This window comes from Mesoplodon densirostris, chromosome 1 (genome assembly GCF_025265405.1).
Source record: "Mesoplodon densirostris isolate mMesDen1 chromosome 1, mMesDen1 primary haplotype, whole genome shotgun sequence".
NCBI lineage: Eukaryota > Metazoa > Chordata > Mammalia > Artiodactyla > Ziphiidae > Mesoplodon > Mesoplodon densirostris.
The window spans coordinates 27,091,827-27,112,813 of NC_082661.1; the positions used below are offsets into that span (position 1 = coordinate 27,091,827).

Sequence of the window (20,987 nt, forward strand, 5' to 3'; positions counted from 1 at the left end):
CACAGCAGTGAGAGGCCCGCGTACAGCAAAAAAAAAAAAAAAAAAAAAAAAAAAAAAAAAAAAAAAAAAAAGTTTGTGTCCTACAAACAATAATTCTGATAAAGTCTATTTTGTGTGATTGTCATCAAAAAGTAAAAAAGAATGGAGATTTATAACCACATGCACTACATTATTGTACATAATTCTAACAAGAGAGAATGTTTGACTAGGAATGAATGAGAACAGAATCCTCTGGCAACATCAGATGCCTCCTAAGCACCACTTCAAAATCCTCTCGGTCCCATTGCTTACCCCCTTTCACCCCTTCCACCGCCACAGCGACCAGTTCCGCACAGGCTCGGATTGGCTTCATGCCCGTGTGACCAGTGCAAACAGACATCATCTCATATACAGCTCATGGCCCAGCTGACTGCATCTCTCACTTCTGCCTTGGGACTTCTCCTGAACGGAGAAGGAAATAATGCCCATGGGAAAATACATCCCCCTCTGTACTCAAGCACCACTCTGAGAGCATCTCACAAGGCTCCTTTAGGTAGGGGACTTCCCTGGTGGTCCAGTGGCTAAGACTCCATACTCCCAATGCAGGGGGGCCAGGGTTTGATCCCAGGTCAGGGAACCAGATCCCACATGCCGCAACTAAGAGTTCACATGCCGCAACTAAAGATCCCGTGTGCTGCAACTAAAGATCCTGCATGCCACAACTAAAAGATCCCATGTGCCACAACTAAAAGATCCCAAGTGCGACAACTAAGACCCGGCGCAGCCAAATAAATAAATAAATATTTTCAAAAATAGAAGTCCTAGGTAGGAAAGAACACCTGTTGCCTGTAGCCGAAGTTAACACACTATCACATCCTTGAATTTTCTTCCCTTCCTTCCCATTTCACTTCCCTTGTCCTGAACTCCTGCTCCCTGGGATCCTAGTCCAAATAAACGTCCCAGCACGCAAGCCTTTGTATCAGGCCAATGTTCAGGCTAAGACGCCATCGGAAGTTTCTCTACTGACCAGCTTCTGGCTTTGTACATTTCATCCTCTTCTGTTTCCATGATACCAGTGTGTCTTAACACCTCTGGCACTGGTATCTCGATACAATGCTGGTTTTGTACCTTTGTGTCACAATACCAGGTGAGCTGGCACCGTGCAGGAGTATTTCTCGAGGTCATTCCTACACTGGGATGGCTAGCAATAACTATACATTGAAGTGACTGCAAATCCAAACTAAATGTATCCCCAGCTCAACTTCCCCACAGCTAGGTTCCAAAAAACACCTGGGACCATTCCAACATTAGAGACAAAGAGTGAAAGAGGGTAATTAAAAATGCCAAGAGAGAAATTTTGATCAATTGTAGTTAAAATATCTGGATTTTGCAAATTTTACAAAAACACATGACCATGTAAATTAACACATCTGGCTAGGGCCCATGCATGTGAGAAGCATTTAAGTTTAAGGTTAATTAGCTTTATGGTAAATCTGCTTTTCACTATGTACTAATCAAGTAACTGTAACAAAAGTAGACAGAACACAAAGACTGAAAAGGATCAAATCTATACACTACCACCATCCCCAGTCTAATCTTCTCTCCTAAACTTCAGAGATAAAAATATTCCAATTGCCTACTTGATCCTCTTCACTTGTCCTATGAGCATCTCAAGTTCAACACGCCCCAAACTAAATCTATCATCTTCTTTACCAAACTTGTTCCTTCACTTCTATTCCTCTTTCTGACTAATGGTACCAGAATATATCAAGTGTGAAACTGTGGGAGTCATCTTAGATTCCTCCTTTTTCTCTAGTTTCACCCTGCTATGGCAAACTGGTTATACACTGTGTTAAGCTGTTGAGTTGTAAATTTAAGACCACCTCTTAAGTATCTATTGGATCGCTCCCATATTGAGACATCCCCAACACCAGCTCACCTTAGTTACAGGCCCTCAATATTTCTCTTCTGGGACTTCCCTGGTAGCGCAGTGGTTGAGAATCAGCCTGCCAATGAAGGAGACACGGGTTCGAGCCCTGGTCCGGGATGATCCCACATGCCGTGGAGCAACTAAACCCGTGCACCACACTACTGAGCCTGCACTCTAGAGCCCGCAAGCCACATCTAGAGCCCATGTGCCACAACTACTGAAGCCCTTGCGACTAGAGCCCGTGCTCCGCAACAAGAGAAGCCACCGCAATGAGAAGCCCGCGCACCACAATAAAGAGCAGCCCCTGCTCACTGCAACTAGAGAAAGCCTGCGCGCAGCAACGAAGACCCAACACGGCCAAAAATAAAAAATATAAGTAAATAAATTTATGTAAAAATATATATATATTTCTCTTCTGAACTGCAATAACCTTCTAACTTCTCTTTCTAACTTTAATGTAATCTCCCAAAGCCACCTCCCTGATGCCATAGTAACCTTTCTTAAAAGCAAATCTGAACGTGTTATTCTACTGCTTAAAATTCTTTAATGGCTTCCCATTGCATTTGGGATAGTTTAAACACTTCAGTATGGCCTACAAAGCTATCATGACATGATCCCTAGCTCTTTCTCTAGCCTCATCTCCTACATCTTTGGTCATTCAATGTCAGAGAACACTTTCTGTCACTCTCCTGTGCTATTTTACGGTTCCCTCTGCCAAGAACACCTTCCTCCCCTTGGCTCCTTTACTCTGATTCTCCTTCAAGGATGCAATTCAACTATCAACTCATCCTTGAAGTCTTCCTAACCTCACCTATGCCAATTGGGTTTGATGTCCTGTCTTGGCGCTTCCATAGAGGCTTCATTAGCTCCACCAGAGGATTTATTATCCTGTATCATAATATTCTCTCTCCTATACTATATTGTGAGATTCTTGAAGTCAAGAGTTCTCTTTTATACCTAAAGCCTCATAAGCTAGCACGGTGCCAGGTATATAATACTGTCAATAAATGCTGAATAAATAGCTCAAATTAATCATAAGAAAATGAGAAGGGGGATGAAGATTAGGGGAAAAAAAACAGTATTATCTCTGCAAGCTCTTGTCATAAGAGGAGATTGTTTTTCTTCCTGGGACACAATGCAGTAAACGAGGCCAATCAGTGACTGCCAGTTGATTGTAATTTTTAGCAACAGTTTCCCAGAAGAGTGACCAATTGTTCTTACCTAATCTAAGGCCTGGTACATAAAAGACTCTCATTTCCTATTTAATTTAATTTTACTGATTTTATTATTTCAGCTCCTATTGGCACCAAATTCTAGAAAAGTTACAATAGAGTTTGTCCCAGATGAAGCCAGCTTGAAAAACAAGTACAAATCAAACCCTGTGCTCCTTCCTGTTGGGCTTGAGAATATCTTCAAAGAATTTTCATTGTCTTCTTAAATACACAACTTGAATTCAGCCTGGAAACCGAGACTCAAATATTGAAATATGATGGTTTGTCAAGTTAAAAAAAAAAAAAAAAGAGAGAGAGAAAGAAATGAACTTAGCTTATTAAATGAATGAATGTTCAAAAGAAGTCAACGTTCATTTGCTTACACAAAGATTCTTCAAACACCTTTTGAGGTATCTGCCCCTCAGTCAAAATGACAACATGTCTTAAGCCTTCTGGGAGTAGGTACAACAACTGCCTGATAAGAACATCACCTTGGTTCCTGACAACACCCAGAAAAACCTAGGTCATCCTTGGTCACTACTCCCTCACCTAAAAAGTCAGTTTTAGAGCTCAAAGATGTGTGCTGGGACCCCAGAGAATAATGTCAGTGACTAAGGGCTTAAACTAAAATTAGACAGATCTGGGTTTGGATCCTTTGGTTCTGCTACACACTAGCTGTGTAACCAAAGACAAGTCATTTACCCTCTCTTGGCCTCTCACTTTAATCATCTGTGAAACAGAGATAAAAATCCCAAGTTTCCATGAAAATTGAATGAAAAAGTTTAGAATTTAACACAGTACCTGGCTCATAGCAAGTATGCAATAAACGATAATGATTATATTCCTTTTTTTTTTTTTTTTTTTTACAGAAAGCTTTTAGAGGTGCTTTTTAAAAAATTTTTATTTAATTATTTATTTATTCATTTATTTATAGCTGTTTTGGCTCTTCGTTTCTGTGTGAGGGCTTTCTCCAGTTGCGGCAAGTGGGGGCCACTCCTCATCGCGGTGCGCGGGCCTCTCACTATCGCGGCCTCTCGTTGCGGAGCACAGGCTCCAGACGCGCAGGCTCAGTATTTGTGGCTCACGGGGCTAGTTGCTCCGCGGCATGTGGGATCTTCCCAGACCAGGGCTTGAACCCGTGTCCCCTGCATTGGCAGGCAGACTCCCAACCACTGCGCCACCAGGGAAGCCCGATAATAATTATATTCTTGATGAACTTTCTCCTGGTTCCAGAAGCTAATAATCATCTCAAATGAAGATGTATAATACTATTAATATCTATAGAAATAGGAACTTGGGATCACTGGGAATATTCAGCTACAAGCTGCTTGTTTTATTTTATTTTATTTATTTTTTTTTTGCGGTATGCGGGCCTCTCACTGTTGTGGCCTCCCCCGTTGCGGAGCACAGGCTCCGGACGCGCAGGCTCCGGACGCGCAGGCTCAGCGGCCATGGCTCACGGGCCCAGCCGCTCCGCGGCATATGGGATCCTCCCAGACCGGGGCACGAACCTGTATCCCCTGCATCGGCAGGCGGACTCTCAACCACTTGCGCCACCAGGGAGGCCCGAGCTGCTTGTTTTAAAATAGAGGCTACGGGCTTCTATGAAAAGGGTAATTTACATCACCTGAGCATTCAATCCTACGCAGGCTTGTTTTAAAGTTCTTCAGCATAGCAACCCCACAAATTGTTCACTCTGTTTCTCAAAACCAAAACTTCGCAGCTGGGTGGATTCAAATGGGTTATGGAGATTGTCCTCCCTCCCCTCTCACCTCTAGAAGTAGTTGCTCCCGCTTACTGGATGAGGCAGTGGGGAGGGCGGCCCATGAAGGAAGCTTGTACAGCCACTGCCTTTGTCATATTTCCTCTGTGAAGAAACAGAAGACTTCAGTTCCTGGGATTGGTTAAGCTCTAGAATAGAGAACTAAGGAACTACTTTGTATTCTCCTAGAAATCCCATCTCTCTTTGTGCATAGCGCCATTGCAGCAGAACTGTTACACATTTTTGCATCTTGATCAGGAAACTGGAAATGATCATGAACACAGGTAGCCTGCCATACACCATAAACTGAAGGAAGCTGGCACAGAGCAGAGAAAGACTCAAAGACTGAGGGAACGTGAAGAGGAAAAGCCAGTGAAAGAATAAATTATATACAACAACCATGCCAACCCCGACGTTTGCAAAAACACTGTGACGATTACTATGTTTTAAGATCAGAATTGACTTGAGGTCAATATGGTCTCCTCTGGTGCTGGTCATGGATTCATTCAACACATATTTTTATTGAGCATTCACTACATGCTAGGCACTGTACTAAGCATGAGGGATTAAAACAAACACATACAAATAAGACTAGTATTCACTGTCAAGGAACTAGGAGCCTAGTGTGAAAGACAAGTAAAATGATAACATGGTAGACTCTCTCAAGGGACCTCCATGTGGCAACTTGCTGGTTAACTGACACACTCATTCTCCCTGTGAAACACACCGACTGAGGCCTGCAGCACACTGAAAGCTTCTGGCTAGTAAAACTACTACTCTGCACACTGTACTCGCATAGAGTAAGCAGAATGTTTTCTAAGAATTGGTTATTTTTGTTCCCAAACCTATTTATGACATCTGCACTTGATGCTGCAATTTAAATATTATAGAAACTCATGACAATAAAAAGAAATTCCTGTTTCTATGGAAACTATGATGAATCCTCTGGAAAGAATGAATCCTCTGGAAAGAATCAGTAAAAGCCAAGTTGCTTTAAAAAAAAAAAAAAAAACCCTCAAAACAAACGTATGGATACCAAGGGGGAAGTTGGGGGGACGGGATGAACTGGGAGATTGGGACTGACATATATATATATGCTACTATGTATAAAACAGATAACAAATGAGAACCTACTGTATAGCACAGGGAACTCTACTCGGTGCTCTGTGGTGACCTAAATGGGAAGGAAATCCAAAAAAGAGGGGATATATGTATACATATGGCTGACTCACTTTGCTGTACAGCAGAAACTGACGTAGCAGTGTAAAGCAACTGTACTCCAATTAAAAAACAAACCAAAGAAACACCTCAAAAACTTATACTGAATTAGGAGTGGGCAAGAGAATCACGAAAAGTGAGGAAAAAAGTCTTTAATGATTCTGCGCTTTGTATTGTTTGTTCAAAAATCCTTTGTATGGTTTATTCCACTTAAGAAGAAAACTCAAATTTAGAGAATTGAGAGAAGATATAATATAGATGTTAGATGATCTCCTTCAACCATTACAGGGAACACAAATCAGCCCACATTCAAAGAAAAAGCAATACTATTTTCCAGTGCCTGTTGAAAACTGATTCAGGCAAAGAACATAAATGGCTGCTAAACATTAACGGAAAGGTTGATGGAGCAAATAATTTTCATGTGGTACCAAAGTATCACTCCATGAATTACCATGATAATCCGTGGAAGGGGGAAAACATCTTTACAGTGGAGACAATTGATAGTTGCCACCTTAATCAAGTGATTCAACATTATTAACAGTGAACAACCAGACTGTGTGCCACCTGATGTGATGTGCTGTGAAGTACAGTTCATCCTCTATATTCTTGCCAAAAGAGTTTAATTAAGAATTTGGATCTAATTTCCAGTGTATAGGTAATACAAGAGATCAGAGAAATTAAATGATAATAATGAGAAAACAATCATAGAAACCCAAAATGTAGAATACTCTACCAAAGAACTAGCGTGGTTTCTTTAAAAAGTCAATACCATTATTAATTCTGTTTGGTATCATTATGACACCAGTTTGGTTATGTAAGAATATGTCTTTTTTTTTTTTAAGAGTTGAAAGGGGTAAAATGACATGTCTTGAATTTGTTTTTAAAATAGAAGAAAAGCAAAGAAAAAAGATAAGTGAAGCAAATATGGCAAAATGTTGATAATTACTGAACCAATGAATATATTGGGGTTAATTGCCTATTTTTACTACTTCTGTATATACGTTCAAAACATAAAGAGTAGAAAACACTCAACGTCATGAAAAAACTGAGGGGGGGATTACTCTAGCTTAAAAGAGACATAACAACCAAATGCAATGCACAAATCTTGACTGAATCCATATTAGAAAAAAACAATTGTAAATGACATTTGGGGAAAATAACAATTAGAAAATCCAAATATAGACTGGGTAGTAAATGATTTGGGGGAACAATAAATTTCTTAGTGATAATAGAATGAGGATGATGTAGGAGAAGTAATGCTGAACATTTCAGGGTCAACTGTCATGATGTCGGCAATTTACTTTGAAATGGTTAAAAAAAACATTAAGAACTATCAAATCTAGGAGATAGGTATATGAATATTCATTATACCAGTTTTTAACTTCTCTGTATTTTTTAACATTTTCATAATCAAAAGTTTTAAGTTTGTCAAAGGGTTGCAAATGCTTTTTTCAAAATAATATATTTAAGATATGTATATAATTTTTTAAATTCCATATTTCAGTTAACTTTGTTATTTAGTGAACCAACTAAAAGGTAAGAGGGGAGAGGATCCAGACGTGGGGTGCTGATACATACATGTATAACAACCAGCTCTCTGGGGAAAACAGCCCTGGCATGTAGCATTCGCTAGTTTCCAGGGTATGAATATCCCTACCACAACTGATTCCAAATTACTAACACGATGTCACTGAACAAAGAGTTGGGAAGAGATGAGTACAATTGGTCTTTCCAGCCAGTAAAAGCCAGTTCCAACACACCACTGAATCCAGATCATAACAGAAGGATACCAGCCGTAACAGGAGAGAGGGAGAAGATGGTTTACAGAAAACAAAGCAGCAAGGTCATCAGCCCACAAGGGGCAAGGCGGGAGAGGAGACAGAGGTGTGAACACAGAAGACAACATATTAAATTATATATAAATATTCAGCATGATGCTTGGTATACAGTAATCACTAACTTACTAAGCACCTCCTACTATTATTATACTATTATTTTCTAACCTGATGCATAATCTAAAAGGTCATCTCATCTTTTTAAGATGTCATATGGTGGTTGCTTCTAGGGAGGAGAACTGAATGGCTGGGCAACTTGTAGTCAGGAATGGGAGGAAGCTACTTTATTGCTTTGAGCCTTTTCAGTTTTGAAAAATGTGAATGTATTACTTATTCAAAATATAAATGAAATTGAAATCTATAAATTTTAGGACATGGGTCTCTTGAAAGAGCTCTTCTCTCACCTTAAGTCCCTAGCCTGACATGTATGCAGTTATGCATTCATCCCCATCATTCCTAATTTAAGAATTTAAAAATCAACAACCACAACCAATAAGAAAAGTTCCAAATCATCATGCCCAGCTGACATGGTAGAAACTGAAGTTTAACAGGTCTATTTATATGTGGAAAAGTTAGAATCTTGGCTGCCTCAGTACCCACGATAAGATTCACATGAAATCTTCAATCACTCAGAATGCCACATTTCACTCCAAAATACATTCATTCAACAAATATTTACTGAGCGCCTTCTATGTCTTTGGGTCTGGGAACACACATGAACAGAATTCTCTCTCCAACTCTGAGGAGTTCTAACTTGGCTTTGGAGAGTTTCCTTTACTAGGAATTTATCTAATCTTGGGCAACTATCTTTAGGCCAAAATTACTATTTATATATATGAACAGTAGAAATAATTCTTACTTAAAGGAACCAATATTTTCTCATAAATTTGGTGGAAAACACATTTTGTTACATGAATCCTGTCTTGAAACCATAAATTAGAGGTGTATTCTTCTAGGGGGAAAAGGCCATAGAAAAAGGAGCACGTAAACATGATTCTTAGATGATTAGCAGTGGTGAGTCCAACTCTGTAGGACTCTGTGCCTCCATGGGCAGGAGTCAAGTGAAGTAGCAGAAATCAAGAGGGAATTGCAATCCTAGGAGTAAAATAATCCCCCTGAAGGCCTCCTCCATCATTAAGGTCAAGTGGGAGCCCCAGAACTCTTTGTGTTTCTGGCAAGACCACTCCCCAGTCTCCCCTTCAATACCTGCAGCCTCTCCACCAATGTCTGTCTCGGGATCATCGACTAATTTCATCATGACCTTTACGCCGCTCACAAGAAGCCCAGGACTCCAAGGCCATCCCTTATTTTTTGCCAGCCTCAAGTGGTTTCCTCTCACGCATGCATTCAATAGCACTCTGCTGAAGGCTCAGGAGATCTGTGGAGCGCTCTCTTCTTCGATATTCTCTGAATTCCAGTCTCTTTCACCTCCCTGAATTCTCAACTCCGCCTCCTCAACTCAGGGAGACTGCCAGGTTCTGTTTAGGTTGCCCCTCCTTGTACTCCATCCAGGTAGAAAGCTGGGGCAATCATAAGGGCTCACCTTATCTCAAGGATCATTTTCCTGCACTGCCTGCTATCCAACGTCTGAAAACCACTATTTCAATATACTTTGTACAGCTTTCTGCTTGTTTAAGGAAGGAGGGTAAACCTGGTCCCTGTTATTCCACACGGGCACAAATGGAAGTCTCTCTTCCATTTAATGTTTATTTTCCATCCTAACTTAGTCACTTTCTTCCACGGTCACTCCCTTGACCTCATCATTCACCATTACTGCAATCCCTCATTATCTCAATTCCGAACATCTACTCTCCAACCACCATCTCCTTTTTTTTTTTTTTTTTTTTTAGGACACTCCTGCTAGTATCCCAATTCCAACAATCCTTTGCCCTACTTTCAATCCGTTGTTTCCACCACCCTTACTTGTCCTCTTTCTCCTCCTAATCTAGCTCTACTTCATTCCATTGTCAATCATTTTCATTAGACCCTCAACTCCCTCGCCCCTCTCCATCTTATTTGCTTGGCTAAACAACAACCCGGGTTAAATCCAACTCATTATCTAAGAAATAGTACATATTTTATGGTTTAACTTATTTATTGTCTTCTATTCCACTAGAAGGACAGCTCTATGAAGGCAAGGATTCTCATTTTCTTTGTTTACTGCTGTATTCCCAAAGCTGAAAACGGTCCCCAGTAAATGGATGATACTCAATTATTTCTTGACTGGTTTAAATAATAAAATCCAAATGCTCAACATAAGTATTCAAATGAAAACACTAAAAGTGAAATGTATCATTGTTTCTAGAATATCAAACTGCTTCTTGCTGTAAGAGAGATCATTAAAAAAAGCAGATAATGTGTATATACTTCCGTCCCTATCTTTTTTTTTTTTTTTTTACAACCTCCCTTTAATGATTTTTTTGTAATGTTATATACATGGTTCTGACAAGATTTCAAACTAGAGTGAGCTCCCAACAGAATCCTGGAGATCCCAGAGACAGGTTAATAAAATTGTCACACTAACATAAAAGCTGTGAGAAAAACCTCAGGCAACAGAGAGCAGCCAGATTTCAGCTGGGAGGAGAGGCCCATGCTAGGCTCTGAGCAGGTAGCATGGAGGAGACCAGGAATAGAGAGGCTTCTTTACCTGTGTTTCTTTCTCTCTGTTGCTCATGCTTTCTTGGCCCCCACTGCTCATAGCACTCTCCTGCCCAGTTGGCTCTACCAGCAGTATTAGGGTGGTATGCTCAAGTGGGCTGGGTTGGGGAACAGTTAAATATAGGTACATGCAACTGCAAAGCCCTAAGTGTATCTTCCTCTTCCTACCCTCCTTCCCAGCCAGAGTAAGATGAGGACTATCGTCAGAGAAAGCTCTCAGAAGCACGAGCCAGTGCCTCTGTTTTTGTCTGGGAGTCCAGGGATCCATCAACAGATGACATGGTTAAAGAGCCAGAAAAAATGGATTCATAGAGAAGACAGATGAGCTCATCTTAGGGGCACAACTGCTATACAGAAAAACAAAATTAAAGCAAAAATCAAGCTAATGGAAAATAAATTAGTAAATATCTTCAAAGAGGGACCATAACTGGAAACATGCAGTAAGAACAGGAAGTTTTAAAATAAGAACTAGAGTTAATGCTATGAAAAATTAAGAGCCAAGATAATAAAGAACCCAATAGCTGGGCTGAAGAGCCAAAGATCAGGTTAAGAAACTCTCCTAGAATATATTAGGGAGGGGAAAAAAGGATGGAAAAAAGAAACATCAAGAGGTAGAGGACAGAAGTGGAAGCATCAATATATCTATGTAATGAGGCCCAGAGGAAAGGGAGGAGGAAAAACAGAAGGAGAAAATACTTGAACAAGAAAAAACTGAAGGTTCCCAAATTTAGAAAAAGATGTAAGACCTCGGACTGAAAAAAACCCATAAAAAGGGAAAAGAAGAGGGGGAAAATTTTATAACTAGTCACAGTATAATGAAATGAAAGAACAACAAAAAGAAAAAAATTACTAAAGTTTAGCAGAGAAGTAAATGACTTATAAAGGAAAAACAAGAATCAGGTTGACTCCAGAATTCTCAAAAGCAACACTGGTTCTAAGAAGTCAATGGAGTGATAGGTTCAAAGGGATGAGAAAAAAAAATTCAAACTTAAAAATAAGAAATACATATTCTGGAATACACTATAAAAATGGGAAAGGTAAGTAAATAACTTATCAAGTTTATTACTGTCTAAATAAGGTACAAAACCAAAAGCAAATCCATAGCAATTCCAGAACTAAAATTCTTTAAAAATCAAAGCACTTTGGAGGGGGCCCGGTAGGGGGGTGTGTAGGGACTGGAGGGTATAGAGAGGAAGATGAAAACTTCTAAGATGCTAGTATTTTTTGAAGTGTGTGTGGGGAATACATACATTTAAAGGATGAAAATAGGGAAAGATTTTCAATAGGAACAAACACCAGTATATGTATTATCAAAATAAGAGTTAAGGACAACTACCAAAAGAATAAAAATAGAATGTATAACTTTCAAATAGAAGGACTATTAGATTTAGCCAACAGATGGTAGGAAGAAGACAGCAAAAATAAGCAAACAGAAAACATAAAATAAAATAGCTTAAAAAGTCAAAATACAGAAATATTTTATGATCGATATAAATGGGTTTAGCTCACTGACATTCACAGAATAACTTTTTAAAAGATACAGGTAATATATGCTCACTGTACAGAAAACATGATGAAGTAATTTGGAAAACAATTAGAATCTAATGAAGAAATTAAAAATCACCAATAAAATCCCACCTTTCAGACATTTTTCTCTACTGAAGTGTTTATTACATACTTTTTTTCCACAAAAAATACCTTTTTTTGCACTTAAGTCTGAAAATCTTTGCATATCAATCAACGTGGAACCTTATAACGATTTTTAGTGGGTAAATTGTAGTTCTATTTTATATCACCATAATTGTTAGATATCCAGTGTATTTCATTTCCTCTGGGTTAGACATTTCACAATTGTTTCCAATCTTTCATCTTTCATATAATGTTTGATGCTTCCTCCTGGGAAAACTACCCTTCCCTGACCTCCACAGGATTTAGAGAAGGCCCACAGTTTTATGTAATAAGACTGCCCCCTCCATCACTTGGCTCTCCTTCTCAACTGGATAATTCTCATCACCACATTCAAAGTGCCAAATATTTCCCATCTTTAAAACCAAAAAAGCTCTCCAGATTCCCTCTCTCTTTCCTGTTATCATTCCATTTCTCTACTGTTCTTTATAGCAAAACCCTTAACGGAACTGTCTCCATCCACTGTTTCTATTTCCTCCTCTTTCCTGTTCTATTCAATATGTTCCAAACTAGTCATATCCAATGAAACTACTTTTATGAAGATCTCCAATGACCTCTTATTTGGATAAATTCCAAGATCAATTCTTAGCCCTCATCTTACTCAATTTTCGATTACTCCTTTCCTGAAAGTCTCTTCACTTGGCTTACACCACACTTCCCTGGTTTCTCTCCTTAACGGCCACTCCATCTCAAGCTCCCTCGCTAGTTCCTCTCATTCCCCCGACCTCTAGAAGACAGAGTACTCTTGCTCTTCATTCCTGGATCTCTTCTGTTCTCTATGGACACTTACTCACTTGAGTAATTATCTCATTTAGTCTCAAAGTTTTAAATATCATTTATACATCCAACATCCCTACCTGCATCTCCATCCAGGTCACTCCTTTGAATGCCAGATTTATATATCCAACTGCCTACCTGACATCTCCACAGTCTACCAAGAATATGAAACCTTCTTTCTCTCAGTCTCTTCCTCCTTTAGTGGCGGAAGGGAGGTACCAACATTCACCAAAATTAGTTGCTCAAGCCAAAAACCTAGTCTTCATCCTTAACTTTTTCCTCACTTCTAATCCTCTGAAAAATATCTAGAATTTGATTTTCTCTCACCACCCACACTGACCCCCTTGGTCCCAGCCACTGTTATCTCTCACCTGAACTGCAACAGTTTCCTAACTGGTCTCTCTGCCTTACTCTCACTCTCTATGATAAATTGTTTGCAGAATACCCAAAGTAATCTTTTCAACTTCACTAAGATTCTGTCACTCCCCTGCTCAAAAACTCCCCATCGCACTTAGAGTAAAAACCTCTCACCATGTCCTGCAAGGCCTTACTGACCCCTGCGGATCTTTGTGACTTCATCCCCCACCACTCCTGGCTTACTTTTCTCTAGGTGCTTCTTGCTGTTCCTTGAATATGCCAAACATACTCCTGCTTAAGGATCTTTGCTCTCTCTGTTCCCACTTGTGGACCACTCTTCTCTCGATTTTCGTGTTTCTTAGTCTCCCACTTCATTCAGGTCTCTGCTCAAATGTCACCCCTTATGCGGCCTTCCCTCACCAGCCCATCTAAAACAGCTCCCCCCTGCCCCAGTCAAAGGTCCTCTCTTTCTATGCTATATGTAGCACTTATCAGTATCTGATATTATATTTCGTATTTATTTGCTTAGTCTGCTCCCCACTTAGATATAGAATGCACAAAGGCAGGGACATTATCCTAGTGACACTGTGTCCTCCGTGCCTGGAACACTGTCTGGCACATAAAGGGCACCAAATCTTTGAGTAATACTGACTGCACATCCTCAGCCACACATCTTCATGTATTTGTCTATTAAGGGCTAATGATGCATCTTTTCCTCCCCCTACAAAAAAAATCAAGAGATTCAGACAAGAACAATGTAGAAAAAATGGGTTATTACAAAATATTTCAGATGTAAACAGTATAAAAGAAAACAAACATCCATGTACCTATTATCCAGTTTAAGGAATAAAACATTATAAATACAGTTGAGCCCCAGGAATACCCACCCACTCCACTGAGGCAGGTTAATACCAGATTTGAAGAAAAATAAAGGAGAGAAAACTATTTTTTGATTCACCTATTTTTCTCATCTGCTTTTTTAAAAATGAAAATAAAACTATTTGACAAAGTACTATAAGTACTTTTTTAAAAAAGCGGGGGGAATAAGGCTCCATAATGCAGTGAGATTGGTGGGTTTTGAACAGAGAAAACAAAAGAAAGGGGAGAAGAAATACTAGGGAAGTGGGCAAAAGGAAGCAGAGGCCTGGTGGGATATTCATGGCGATCCCAGGAGGAGGAGCAAGGCAAGTTAGGAACTAGGTGCAGGTAATTTATCTTCCCTACTGAACATGTAATTACAGAAGGATTACAAATGAAGCCTGGCTGAGGGGTCAGGATCTAATTAGGTACACACCACAGAAGGCTTAGACAACATTGATGTCATCACAGTTTGACACACAAGCATATATCGAAGTTGGTAAGTGAATGCTGCTGTGTATGACAGAGGGGAAACAGGCTGGTGGCTCAAAGCATAAGTGGAAGAGAGATGGAAAATCTTTTTAATTAGAAGAATACTTTAAGGATTTAATAAAGTTAGAGTTAAACTGGAAACTCCATGACCCATTAAAAACAGATCTTTTAGATCTTTGTCACTCAAGAGCAGTATCAGTAATCCAACAGAACAATTTCATATGTAATCAAATTTCTAACAGGTCTAATAGTATCTAACACTATTCTCCCACAAAAGCTACTGGCTCCGCAGAGAATATCTGACTCTAGTCTTGGGGGTGGGGGGTGGGTAGGGGGGATACATCAGGATGGGACTGAAATACCTTGTTTTATTTTACTGGATTTATTATCTTTTTGTTGTGTTTTAAAGGTTTAAATAAAATAGGCTTTTAAAAATCATAATTTTAGGGCTTCCCTGGTGGCGCAGTGGTTAAGAGTCCGCCTGCTGATGCAGGGGACGCTGGTTCGAGCCCTGGTCCGGGAAGATCTCACATGCCGCGGAGCGGCTAGGCCCGTGAGCCATGGCCACTGAGCCTGCGCGTCCGGAGCCTGTGCTCCGCAACGGAAGAGGCCACAACAGTGAGAGGCCCACGTACCGCGCAAAAAAAAAAAAAAAAAAAAAAAAATCATAATTTTAGTAAGCTAAATTCTGACCAAAGTGTAAGTTACTCAGGGGCTGCCTGGGATAGTAGAACCAGAGAGCCTACATTCAAATTCCTGCCCTCTATCCCACTTCAGGCAAGGTACTTGGATTTTTGTGCCTCATGGTCTTCATTTGTAAAACAAAATAATAATAATAGCACCTGCACCAAAGTCCTTGTGAGGATGAAGTGAGTTAACACATATAAAGCACTTAAACAGTTGGATAAAAATGTAAGTGCCCTACAAATGTTAGCTATAATTATCATCATCATCATTACTGATAAAACCTGACAAGGCTACAAATACCTTGAGGCCAAGAACAATGTCTTATTTGTCTCTATATTTCCAGCATTTAGCACACTTCCTGGTACCCAACAGATACTCAATAAATACTGCCTGAATTTAACTGAGTAATTCTAAAATTCTAGCTGTTAGGTTGTAGGTTGCAAGCTTTAACACATTAAGGGAACCACCATGATAAATGGCAGGAGGAAAGACAAAAGGGCCAACAAAAACAAGACCCCAAATCTTATACCATCAAAAATATTGTTTCTTGGGTATTTTAAAAATTTATTCTGGGTTTCTCAAGGTCTACCTTGTACTAAGGGAGTTTGATTGGGATCAGATAGTAATAGTTGATCAAAATCTAGACCCTCAGTCTAGAATTACATTAGATTCACTAAAGAATGAGATTCTCCCCCACAATAAATTTAATCTAACAGTTCACTGTAGAATTAAATTACTTTAACTTTTTCCAACCACCAAAACTTGTTTCTGAATTAAAGTACAATACAGCCTTAACCCATTCAATTCGGGACACCCTTTTGATTTTCCATTGCTCTTGGATTTTCCAGCAGTTTAGTCTCATTTGGGTTAATTACCAGTTCTCTAGATGGAAAATTTTCCTGGTAGGTTGTTCCATTCACAGCCATTTAGAAAGCACTGCTTGCGTCAGACTGTTTTCTGCTTGGATAAAGGGGGCTGTTACTTCAAACCCCAATTTTTCTTGGCATCCCATAGTCACACTTCATTGAGTACACCCTGTGCTTACCTTCTACAAATGACCTTTCAAAGCAACATGCTTCATCTAACCTGCCAAGTTAGCAGATTTACCTTTCCTTAGAGTACTGATTAAGGCCAAAGAGGTTATAATTCCATCAACAGACATCACATGACTGCAGTAATAGTAATAATTCGCCATTATTGAGGGCCTGTGTATATTAGGCACTGTGTTTGTATATCTCATTTAATTATCCAAGAACCCCATGAAGAAGATATCAATTCCATTTTATAAATCACAAAACTGAGACTTAAAAAGGGTAACATTCCCTGGGTTTCTGTCCTCCCTTCAAAGGACTCTAAGTAGATTATTCAAAACGTTTCCTCACACACAATAGGGCCTGCTGAACTACTGTCTTCATTTTACAAGAAATGGAAGGTCAAAGGTTTTATAGCTAAGAAGTACACAGACAAAAATGAATTCTAATTGATTCCAAAATCCATCTTGTTAATTATTTTGCTATGCTATCTATACAACTGAATAAGGCCTTTCATAGAACTTCCTTCCACTCTCAGCTAAAGAATGAAAGATCTGCCTGAAAAGGTTCTATTTTGTATTGTGAAAGAAGGAAAAAGAAGGAAGGAAAGGCTATGGCAACTTCTGTCTCCAAAGGGTCTTAAGCTCTTATTTAAAACAGCAGATTAGATAAAAGAAACCGGCATCCAGACCCAGATAAGATGGTTTATCAGAGGCACTAGTCTGTCATCTCAGTCTGCCGGCTCTCCAAATAAAGTCGTCTTCCTTATCTCTACACCTTGTCTCTGATTCATTGGCCTGTCATGCGGCGAGCAGAGCGAGCTTGGACTCGGTGCCAGCCTGAGGCCCTTTCTGATAAAAAACATGAACAAGACCCCAAAGACCCTAAAACTCCAATGTGCATGACTAGAGTCCATCCTTCCAACCTGAACAGAGAAGAATATCTGTGCTCATTTGGGTAGACTCCTAGGTACTCCAGAACATGGAAAGGAACACAAGAGGGAAAAAACTCCCCTTGAAGAAAGAAATGCTGTTTCCTGGAGGGAGGAGGTAGTTTTCAGGCTGAGAGATAGAAGGGGGATTGGATAAAGGCAGAGAGCAAATCAAAGGTGACAAAGCCACGTATGGGGGAAAGGCAGATGCAGGGGAGAAAAGCATCTACATTAGCTGTACTGGCGCTGTCCAATAGAAATAAAATGTAAACTTAAAAAAATAAAATAAAATAAAAATAAAACAGATTATACCAAACTGACTAGGATCACAGTGAAATCATTAAGTACTGAACCCTTTCTAGAACATTCTTCAATGTCTTTAGAACTTCAGTAAATTGCTTTATTTCCAGGTAAATAAATTCAACCATTTTTTGCAATTCAACTTAAGATTTTTTTTTTTCTTTTTTTTGCGGTACATGGGCCTCTCACTGTTGTGGCCTCTACCGTTGTGGAGCACAGGCTCCGGATGCGCAGGCCCCGTGGCCATGGCTCACGGGCCCAGCAGCTCCGCGGCATGTGGGATCTTCCCGGACCGGGGCACGAACCCGTGTCCCCTGCATTGGCAGGCGGACTCTCAACCACTGCGCCACCAGAGAAGCCCCAAGATTTTATTTTTAATAGACATGTCAAGTCACCTGTCTTTTCTCTCAAAACCCAAATATATGCTATTCTGCAACAGCCCAGTTTTGATTGATGAACTTGCACTCATTTTTAGAAGCTCTCATTCTGTAATTCTTACTGATAGAAAGTATTTTTAAAATTCAACCTAGTGTTCAATGTTCAATTTAACTCTTAAAAAAAAATCAGTTATACCAGGTTATTTCCTAATAACGGTATCTCTAGCAAGGTTTGTTGGGTTTTTTTGTTTGTTTTGTTTTGTTTAAGTATTTGTTTTTTCAAATGAGCTTAGAATTTAAAATGGGAATTCAAGGAGCACTCATGCAGTATTTACTAATTATCAAACTTTCATTAAGCTCAATAATTTAACATTCCAACTAGAAAATTGTATTATTAAATACTCCTGACCTGAAACCTACAGCTGTATGTTGCAAGCTAATCTTACACAAAAAGTGCAAAAGTATCCTCAATTCTTCAGCTTAAAGGTGTTCACAAAATTGAGCCCAAATAATGTCCTAATCACATAAATTAACATCTCCCTAATTAAGGACTGATATAAAATTTACTTTACTAAGCAAATAGTTTATTGTATATTAATAGTATAAATTGACTACAATTCTATTAGACAATGTTTAAAATAGACAAGAAAGGTTTATTTTAGTTTGATATATATTGCATGAAACTGCTTTCCAGGAAGAATGAAAGCCTACTTTTCTATACCCTTAACAATGGATAGTCAATCTTTGCATTTCATTTAATGAAATGTGTAAAATATGATGTCTTGTTGATTACTAGGTTAGACTTAACAGTTTCATGTTTTTGACTACTGGTATTCTTTTTTTCATATCCTCTATTTTTCTACTGGCATATTTATCCTTTTAAAGTTTTATTTAAATGCTCTTTGTAAATTAAGTATTTTGTGCTTTCATTTGTTTTGCAAATATTTATCCCAACCTGTGGTTGTCTTTTAACAGATTTGGCTACAACCCAAAAACTATTAATCTTTTCCTTCATGAATTCTGGGTTTTGTGTAATCTTAGAAAGGCCTTCCAACCAAAAGTGTAAAATCAATGTATTCTCCTGCAGTTGATCCATCTGCAATTTGTTCTGGCCCAAGAAGTGGCCACCTCCTTCTTTTGAGTGTCGTATATACTCCTAAATTCTAAAATTCTAAGTTGATCAAAAAGTGTGTCACATTCATATTTTTCATGACTTTAAAGAGTTTAGATCTATTCAACCCTCACTAGTTGTCATTTGTTTTCCTAAACAAGAATACTTTTTAGCCCAAGTCATCCTCTTAACTATGTTAGTTATCCTTTTCCAACTCAATCATGTTTTTCCTGTATTATTGTATCCAAAACTGAAACCAATACTTCAGATGTAATAAATAAACCGATACTTCATTTTAATATATGACCAGGATGGTGCCTCTGTTAGGTTTCATATTTCTTAACAATGCCCAGCACTTCATCCAAACTGTACTGAACCATTGTTTTTAGAACATGGTTTATAATAAGTCTTAGCTCATATTCCTCTGACAAAAAGTATATACTTTATCCTTGTCCACAATGTCAAGAGTTTGATCACTAATGTAGGCACATAAAAAATTCTTAAACATTATCAATGATACCTAGGCAACTATAACATATAAAATCTCTCAGACATTGCTGGTATAAGTGTTAAGTACTTTAACTTCACTGGAGGTCAATTTGGCCAAATCTACCAAAACTGCAGACATTCCTTGATTTATCAATTCTATTTCTAGGAATTCATCCTACAGGTAAACTTACACAAGTATAAAATGATGTATGGGGCTTCCCTGGTGGCGCAGTGGTTAAGAATCTGCCTGCCAATGCAGGGGACACGGGTTCAAGCCCTGGTCCGGGAAGATCCCACATGCCGCGGAGCAACTAAGCCCATGTGCCACAACTACTGAGCCTGTGCGCCACAACTACTGAAGCCCACACGCCTAGAGCCCATGCTCCTCAACAAGAGAAGCCAGCGCAATGAGAAGCCTGCGCACCACAATAAAGAGCAGCCCCCGCTCACTGCAACTAGAGAAAGCCTGAAGGCAGCAACGAAAAGTGGAATACTTCCCAATTCATTTTATGAGGTCAGCATAAAATATGACATACATATAACAAGGTAAATCATAAGCTAATCTCCCTCATTAACATAATATAATAATTCTTAACTAAGTATCAGCCAATCAATCCAAAGATATATATAAAAGGATCAATACATCCCAAATTCCAAGAATAGAAGGTTGCTTTGACATTTAAAAAATCAATGTAATTCATTACATTAACAGAATACAGGAGAAAAGTCACATATAATTGCCTCAATGAAGGGAGAAATAGTATTTGACAAAATTCACCATCTAGCCAGGATTTCAGAAACAAAAACAAAAAAACTCTTAGCAAAGTTAGGATTAAAGGGAATCTTGGGCTTCCCTGGTGGCGCAGTGGTTGAGAATCTGCCTGCTAATGCAGGGGACACAGGTTCGAGCCCTGGTCTGGGAAGATCCCACATGCCGCGGAGCAACTAGGCCCGTGAGCCACAACTACTGAGCCTGCGTATCTGGAGCCTGTGCTCCACAACAAGAGAGGCCGCGATAGTGAGAGGCCTGCACACCGCGATGAAGAGTGGCCCCCGCTTGCCACAACTAGAGAAAGCCCTCGCACAGAAACGAAGACCCAACACAGCCAAAAGTAAATAAATAAATTAATTAAATAAAAAAGTAACCGTACCATTAAAAAAAAAGGAATCTTTTTTAATCTGATGAAGGATATCTACACAAAATCTAAAGCAAACATCATCCTTAATGGTGAAATAGTAAAAGCTTTCCCCCAAAATGGAAAATAAGACAAGGATACCCACTATTTCTTTTATTCAAC

General features: G+C 39.2%; 1 protein-coding gene across 4 annotated transcripts in view; it reads right to left on the minus strand.

The window, feature by feature from the left end:
• CNNM2 (cyclin and CBS domain divalent metal cation transport mediator 2) overlaps positions 1-20,987 on the minus strand; it is a 148,298-nt gene that overhangs the window by 47,530 nt on the left and 79,781 nt on the right. Inside the window, exon 2 of one of the 4 annotated variants that reach the window (XR_009532651.1) lies at positions 4,893-4,987. The exons of the other annotated variants lie outside the window; for them this stretch is intronic. The gene's annotated coding sequence lies outside the window, so the exon portion shown is untranslated. The remainder of the gene's footprint in view (positions 1-4,892; positions 4,988-20,987) is intronic. 4 annotated transcript variants of the gene reach the window in all.